We start from the raw sequence: 8,468 nt of genomic DNA on the forward strand, positions 1-8,468 counted from the left end.
GCAGGTTGCTATATATTTACTAGCACAGTGCTGGCAATATGATCTCTGAAGTACATGACAGTGACCCAGAGAGCTGCAAGAGCTGCTGAGGCAGGCCTTGGGAGTCAACTGCAGATCAGAGCTAACGAACAAGAAGGCAAAGGAGAACACAAAAATGAGTCTCCAAAGAAGAGAAAGAAATATAGGAAGAAAAGAAGAAAAAGGAATGAACATTATTGACCAAAATAACAGCTTGAAGGAAACTAAACAGAGTGAAGGAGCCCACTGTGTCTGGTGGAAAGTTGCATCCTTACTGAGCGTATATGAAACCTTAACCCAGGTTAGTCTCCACTGCTTCTCTTCCACTCTCCTGGCTAGCATTGGCCCAGATTCTCCCTTTCAGCTGTTTAATAACGTTAGGAAGAACACTGGGCAAAGTAAGAGGTATCTTGCCGCTTGCTAACAGAATGTAACTGTCAGTAAATCCATTGTCGTCTATGAAGTTTGTACAGCAGGCAGACCACGGCTCATGTCATTCCAATCCAAATCGGAGACCCACTGATGGGCTTCAAGCATCCAGAGGCTTCACTCTATAGGTAACAGGATTTATTACTAGGTTATTATTAAACCAAGCACAACTTATGGAACACCTATGCTCTCAACATTGTGCAAAGTACTTTAGAATTTAAAATGACAACCATAAAGCCATGATTAGACTCTGGCCTGGAAGGCAAGAACCTTTTCTGTGAGTCAGTGGGAAGCAACAGAAGACAGGTTCTCACCCTACCCTGTCCTAGTCACAGAGGGCTTTTGAAACACAGTCTGGTGGATCGCATTCCCAGAATTTCTGATTCTGTGGACCGAGGGTGGAGCTTGACTATTTTGCATTTCTACCACTTTTCAGGTGATACTGATGGTGACACTTTGAGGACCACTGGTATGAAATACTAGATTAGCCAGTGCTCGGTGCCAGCAGGTGGCATAGTGGTTAAGGCCTTGGCCTCCCACATGGTCCATCTCGGTTCGAGTCCTGGACCCAGAGTTTTGAAACTCAGGCCAGGTACATGTCTGTGTGCCCAAAATCCTGAGGGGAGAATGGAGAAGGGTTTGCGGTGTGGCCATCCTTCCAGGGGATGATTTCTCACTTTTTGTCTGTCTGTCTTTCTGGCAAGTACATGTACCCTATAGTTAGGATGGCTCTGAGAGGGACAAGGCTGTTGATGATCAGAATATTCAGTAAAGTTTGATTTGAGCTGATCATGGCAAAAGAAAAACATGTGATTATGTATGGCCGAAGGAGGAAAATGCCGTGAGTGGAAGACAAAACTCAGGCAAGTGGCTCTGAAGACAGGAATTAATGTGATCTGTCTGGTGGAGGCACAGTTAGCTTACGCGTGTGGTTTAGACTGTAAGAGGGCTTGTGTGGGGCAATGATGATAAATAAATTCTGAGTGCAATGAATACTTTTCTGAAAAAAATAAGATGATAAAGCTATTAATTTGACTGAATATATCCTTTTCACTCAATTCAGTTTTCTTATTGATAAAATGGCTGAAATGATATTAACTTAGATGTATAGAGACAAAAATAATCAGCATCTTGTCAGTAAAGATACGGAGCAATATCAGAACCTTGGGTATTTATTTCTCTTTTTTAAGGTTTTTGCCATAGGTCATGTGCCAGTAAGACAGAGATAGAGGGAAAGTGAGAAATCACCCCTTGGGGGGCGGTGTCCACAATTTCTTCTTCTCCATTCTCCTTCTGTGATTTTGGGCATGTACGCATGATTTTCAAGTTTCCAGGCCCTGGACTTGGACTGTAGTTGGCCATGTGGGTGTCCAGTGCCTTAACCTCCAGCCTACCTGGTGGCCCCAGAACCTCAGGCTCTGATCCCAATGCTGCTGGCATGTCAAATCCCGCACACTCACCTCACTGGTAGCTGGCATCATGCTGGTGATTCTCTGAAGGTTCAGTTAGCTAACTGTGAGACGAGTCACTAAGCCACTTTCTCCAAAGAACCAAAAATGCTTCTGGGAATGGGTCCTTGAAGAAGTTATTCGGAAGCTGAAAGAAAACAGTATGTGTAAAAGAAGAGTAGAGGCCAAATTGCACAAGTTGTACCTGTCACAAAAATAAGAGCATTTTCAGCCAAACTGAAACATTAATCACACTAAAACTTCAAATACTTATGTGTATTTGTACTACACGTTTCTGTACTCATAGAAGAGAGAGAGACAGCCAACAGAACAGGAAATAGATGCTTTGCTAGGTTTATGTTTTGTTATGATATATTTATGTTATTATAAGCTTCTCTGCATTGTTGGGAACCAAGTGGACCTCTTAAATGACCCCGTCTCCCAACCTGTACTTGGGCAGGTGGGTTTCTTGTTAGTATACATTTCCATGCACAGAGGTGATGCCCGGCCTGGCCCATGTGCTGTGCTGTAGATGATTCGGGGTGAGCAGAGCAGTCTCGGTCCCTGACCCTGAGCTCCCTGGCTCACTGGAGATGCTGATACGACATTGTTTGAATGAAAACAGACTTGCAAACTGTGATTAGATACAAGATGCCTCAGGGCATTTATGAGAGTATTGAATTGAGACTGTGTGGTATAGGCTGAATGGAGGATGAAGTGATGTTGGATTTGGAGTTAAATGCAGAGTTGCCGTTAGCTAGATCAGGTGTGTGGAGAAGGTACCTCCCAGGAGGGTAACCCATATGCAAAAGTCCTGGGGTGGACGAAGCAGGGTGTGTATGAGCAGTCCATAGTGAGGATTAGGAAAGGGGTGACAGAGAGTGAGGTTGTGGGTGACAAGGAAGGAAAGTGGCCTAGAAGCTGGACACCAGGCTGAAGAGGTTTAATCTTTAACAGCAAATACTCAAAATGAAGATATGGTTATTATGAGCCACCATGCCTCTTATAACTGACCTTCAAAATATGCCTATTTTTAAATGTCATAAAAACATGACGATAGGGTTATAAAACCATAATTTCAAAAAGTTATTTTATCCTTTTTAAATTTATTTTTTAGAGAGCTTTTTGCTATAGTGTATATGCACTCGCCAGAGAGACAGAGAGAGAGAAAGCAAGAAATCACCCCCTAGAGGGGATGGCCATGCCACAATCCTTTCTCTCTTTCTCTTCTCAGGATTTTTGGCACACGTGTGCCCAGAATGAGTTTTAAGCTGCTGGATCCAGGACTGAAATTGTGGTCACTACATGGGAGTTCAGCAATGTAACCGTTACGTCATCTGCTGGTCCCAGGAGCGATTTTCAATAACACCAAGAAAGAGTACACAGAATGAGGATGAGAGTATGAGAGACAGTGAGAGGGGAAGAGAGACCATGTCTCTTTTCAAACATCCAAAGAACTTTAATGATAATTAAATGCCAAAATGATCAATAATATCCCTAAAACAAAAGATCTACAAAGCACTTAAAAAAATCATAGTGTAATAAAGGAAGAAACCAAGAAGTTTAAATAAATCAAACAAAAAACAAAAGGGAGGAAAGAAAATCTAACCAGAAGAAAACTTAAGAGAACCCTGTTCTAATTTATGGGTCAAAACCTTAAATCACAGGGGAAAAAAAAGAAAAAAAAGGATTGTTATAAAACAATAAAAAAAAACCTTAAAATTATACAAAATAATAGATAATTATACTATAGTTGAAAGTAAGCACATAACTTGCCTTTAAGTAGTTTATTTAAAAAGAAACACTAAAATGACCAAATTATTTCCTGAAATGAAGAGAAACAGACTACTTTAAAAGAAAACTGGTATCAAATAATAAAGATAAAAGCAAAAATCACTGAATTGGAAAAAAAAAACACACACTGCAGAATCAATGTAATGCCTTGTGTTTGGAAAAAAGAGTTTTTAAAATAAACAGACTTTTGATGAATATACTGTAGTGAAGTACAAGGAAAAGGAGCACTGAAGAAAAAGTGTGGACTATATTAAAAATTCGAAGAGAATACTCATCTTAATGTTTTTGGCCCAAGATGATCCCAGGTTGCTTGGGGTCAGCTGGTATATGTTACCCATGCATGGGCTTCACACTAAGTAGCCTCTTTGTTAATGCCTTAATAACTATTGTTTGGAAGGATTAGATGGCTAGTGCGGTGATAATGCAGAATGGACACATGTAGGAAGGTCCCTGGTTCAAATCCAGAGGCCTCTGGACATGTTGGCCATGTGTGCACGTGCCTATGATCAAACTGGCTGTGGTAGATCATGGTGTGACATCTCAGCTGGGGGTCCCTGTTTCAGTCTCACAGAAGACATAAATAAATAAACTTTTAAAAAATTATTGGCAGGACCAGCAGTTAGTGTAATGGTTATGTTGCTGGACTCCTATGTAGCTGACTGTAGTTCGAGTCCTGGACCTGGTGGCTTAAACTCATGCCAGGCGTGTGTGTGTGTGTGTGCCCAAGATCCCAAGAGGAGAATGGAGGAGAAGGGATTGCAGTGTGGCCATCCCCCCTTGGGGGTGATTTCTTGCTTTCTGTCTCTCTGTCTCTATCTTTCTGGCGAATGTACATGCCCTATAGCAAAAAAAGAAAAAAGAAAAAAAGAAAAAAGCCTCAAATATATATATATATATTGAGGATTGGGCCAGCCAGTTGGTGTGGTGCTTTAGACACTTGGATCCCACATGACTGACTGTGTGGTTGGAGTCCCAGACCCCACATCTTGACAAACATTCCAGGTATGTGTCCCAAATCCTGAGAGAAGGATGGAGGAAAAGGGATTGTGGTGTGGTCATCTCCCCTGGGGATTGAGTTCTCATTTTCCCTCCTTCCTCCTCTCTCTTTCTCTGTCTCTCTCTCTCATTTTCCCTCCTTCCTCTTCTCTCCTTCTCTGTCTCTCTAGCAACCACACATGTCCTACTGCAATAAATAAATATTGGGGATTTTTAATAAACCCATCTAGTAGAGCCCCAGTGATTTATTGCAATAATTTAAAGCTTCAAGTGAAACAAATTATTTTTTAGAAAAATATCAATTACCAAACACAAAGAAAATTGGTTACTGAAAGAGATTGGGAACCAAGGAAATCTTAAAGTTATTAATGTGTTATTTCCAAATAGGATCAAGGACAATTCTTTTAGAGTCATTACTACACATCGGAATGCAAAACCATAATTCCCCTTGCAGTTAGTAAGTAATCTTGGGGTGGTAATTATTATTGTGTGAATATTCTGTTCCCCAACAGCCTTCCACTGAATGGTTTTGAAGACCCATTGATGACTTTTGAAAATTGGTGATTTCTTACTTTTAGCATCCCTTCCGCATTTACTGGCTCGCAGCTCTCATCTCTATTTTCATCTGTCTGTCTCTGTTTTCTTACTCTTCCATTTTGAGCACCATCAAGAATTAATGTGTTTCAAAATGTTTTAACTTATTTTAATTATGTGTAATTACCATTCCTTTTGATGCCCAAAGTTGGCCAATAGGAGCCAGTTCAAGTCGATTTTTTTGTGTTGTTTTGACATAACTAATGCACCATTAGCACTTTCTTGGTTGGAAAAGTTAAATGTTTCAGGCTGATTCCTTATTTTCTCTATGCCTTGGAGTCAACCATTGGTCTGAGGAGACTGGTACCTTTTAATTAGTGACAGTATTTAGAACCTGTTAGAAATGGGTCCTGGATAGGAGAACCTGTGTCGGAAAAGCACATTCCATGTTTATTGTAGCATTATTCACAATTGCTAGGACATGGAAGCAACTCAAATGTCCCAGAACAGATGAGTGGATTGAAAAAATGTGGCACATGTACTCTATGGTTTACTACTCAGCCATAAAAAGCAATGAGACCCTGATCGTTGACATAAAGTGGACTAATATGGAAGATTTAGTAATCTAAGTAAAGCAGACTATGAAATACAGACTATGAAATATAACATACACTGTGTGTTCCCACTCAATATATACTGAATATCTGAACTCTAAAGCAGAAATGATAAGGTTGGAAGGTATAATAGCAAGGGGGCAATCGTAGATACTAGAGACCATATAGGAGGAGGTGAGTATAGAGGGTGGGAAAGAGGGGATCAGGGAAAAAACAAAACATGTATGTAATAGACACAAAAAATGAAAAGTTATCTGTTGATGATAATGTATATGGAAATGTCTTTGACTTGACTAATATGCAGTACATTCATGCTGAGAAAAACATGGTGTACACTGTAAAGATGGCACTGATTAAGTGTAAATTAACAAAGCAATGGGACCTGTGGTGCACTCATTGCTATTGAAATATCCTATCTTCTCAGCCTTTACTTAGAGTTAGGGGATACTTTTTAAAAAAAGAAATCTCAAGTTTATACTGATGATATGGATATTTTCATTCACCTTGAATGTAATAGAGTTTATCTTAACTTTTCACAATTTTATGTTTGTATCAGCTTTCTCTTAGAGGACCTTGACATATTTATTTACCTACTTTCTGTTACACAGAGGGACTTCAAAAGTTTGTGGACTTTTTTTTTTCCCCCATACCATGGATATAATTTATTTGCTGATCAAAGTGTGTGGGAAATTTTAAGTAAAAAAAACAATTTAAGTGAGAGAAGAATGAAGAGTCATTTAGATAAATGATAAGCTCGTTAAATGAAAGAGCCTGTCTTCTTGAGTTACTGTGAATTGCCTGGTTACTTTTTTGGTTTCCTGATATTCTTTGCTTTGAATTGTTCAGCATTAATTGGGGGGAGTCTTTCTGAGTTTTATCAGTTTCCTATCAAATCCTTGAAAGACACAACAATCACTGAGATGATTAAGAAAATAAGATGCATTACCATAATGGACACAACCTGAACTGAGGAGGGCAACTGCACTTTTAGCGGTCCTGGAGGCTCACTGTCAACGCTTTCTCCCTACCTCACAGAATGGAGTGGCCTAGCAGTTAGTGTAATGGCTGTCGCTGGACTCCCATGTAGTAGACTGCAGTTCGCGTCCCGAACCTCATGGTTTAAAACTCACGCCAGGCACGTGTGCGTGCGTGCCCAAGATCCCGAGAGGAAAATGGAGGAGAAAGGATTGCGGTGTGGCCATCCCCCCTGGGGGGTGATTTCTCGCTTTCTGTCTCTCTGTTTCTCTCTGTCTGTCTGGAGAGCACACGCGCCCTATAGCAAAAACCTCTAAAAAAAAGCAAAAAAACAACCATACCCGGTTCTCACCACAGGAGGTGCTGTCATTTATCATACCCACATCAGGGCCCCCCAGGGATACCATGGCTAAATGGTAGCCTGTGCCCCAGCACATGAGATTTTCTGCCTGAAGATGAGTAGAAATCAAAAGAGTATGGTCTGGAAAATCAGGGATGGTTTTGACATTTATGCCCTGCAGTCTGCCACATACTGGATTAATTCTCCCTGGTACGTTTTTTAAAGTTATGAAGTCCTATAATTTCAAACTAGGAGGCTAAAGTAAAGAAAAATTTGTTATTTCATAGGAGTGGTTGCATTCTGAGTATGGAATTGCTAAAACTTTGTGTCTCGGATAGTATGCTGACTGTTCACTGGGTAGGGGAGAGTACACAGAAGAGTTTAGTGTCCATTAATAAGATGAGTTCAGATTATCTAACCATTATTTTGTATGTGCATTTTAGTTATTATTGCTGTGTATTACAGGATAAACAACTAGCCTCAAATATGTTAAAAGTAGAGAGATAGTAAAATAATCCATTTATAATTTTTTTTTTTTAAAGACAGAGTCTTGCTCTGTCAAGATCTTCCTACTTCAGCCTCCCCAGTAGTTGGGGCTATAGGTGCACACCATTGTACCCAGCTCTTCAGAGTGAGCAGAGAATTGAACCCAGATCTCCCACTGGCTTCAGCCTGCCAAATAGCAATGTCAACCAGCATGCACTGCTGCAGCTGGGCCTATAAATGTCCTTTTGTTCATTTTGTAGGAAGGATGGTCTTCTAGACGTGACATTAATCCACCTCTAGGAGCTAGGCACATAGTCCTGTATTTAGTCACTGGAACGGTGGAAGAAGGAGAAAAAAAAGGGTAAAGGGAAGGGTTTTTTGCTAATATCTCATCTAGAAGATGATCTTAGATTATAACCATAGGCTTATGTGTAGTTTTGGTAAAGTATCTGTTTAGTGTGGACAAATATTTTGTAACATCTAAGCTTTGTAGATGAATTGACAGTGTATGAGAAAAAGTAGAGCTAGTGAATTAGGCAGTTGTAAATATCTTTGTTATAATTGATAGAAAAGATGAGTCTAGGACATGGAATTGTTAAACCACCTCAGAGCAGTGTACATCAGGGCTTATTCCTTAGGTTGGCAGTAGAGGAGCAGAAGGAAGTCTTATAAAGGGATGCAGATGTGTTCGTATTTACATTTTGATGATAGCCATTGATGGATGTGCATCTCTTGGCTGTACTGTGGTAATACGTTGAGTAATTAAATGGAAACGTCTTTCTAATATTTTAATAGTATAGAGCTGATAATGAACTATGCTATAAACATTATACT

General features: G+C 40.0%; 1 long non-coding RNA gene across 1 annotated transcript in view; it reads right to left on the bottom strand.

Annotated features, from left to right (window-relative positions):
- Positions 1-379: 379 nt before the first annotated feature.
- The window catches only part of LOC102503068 (uncharacterized), a 25,015-nt gene continuing 16,926 nt past the window's right edge, over positions 380-8,468 (bottom strand). Inside the window, exons 3-4 of the long non-coding RNA XR_334458.1 lie at positions 1,908-2,043; positions 380-569 (exon numbers count right to left, since the gene is read on the bottom strand). This is a non-coding gene — a long non-coding RNA (uncharacterized LOC102503068). The remainder of the gene's footprint in view (positions 570-1,907; positions 2,044-8,468) is intronic.

Source organism: Tupaia chinensis, unplaced genomic scaffold (assembly GCF_000334495.1).
Source record: "Tupaia chinensis unplaced genomic scaffold, TupChi_1.0 Scaffold000223_1, whole genome shotgun sequence".
Classification (NCBI taxonomy): domain Eukaryota; kingdom Metazoa; phylum Chordata; class Mammalia; order Scandentia; family Tupaiidae; genus Tupaia; species Tupaia belangeri.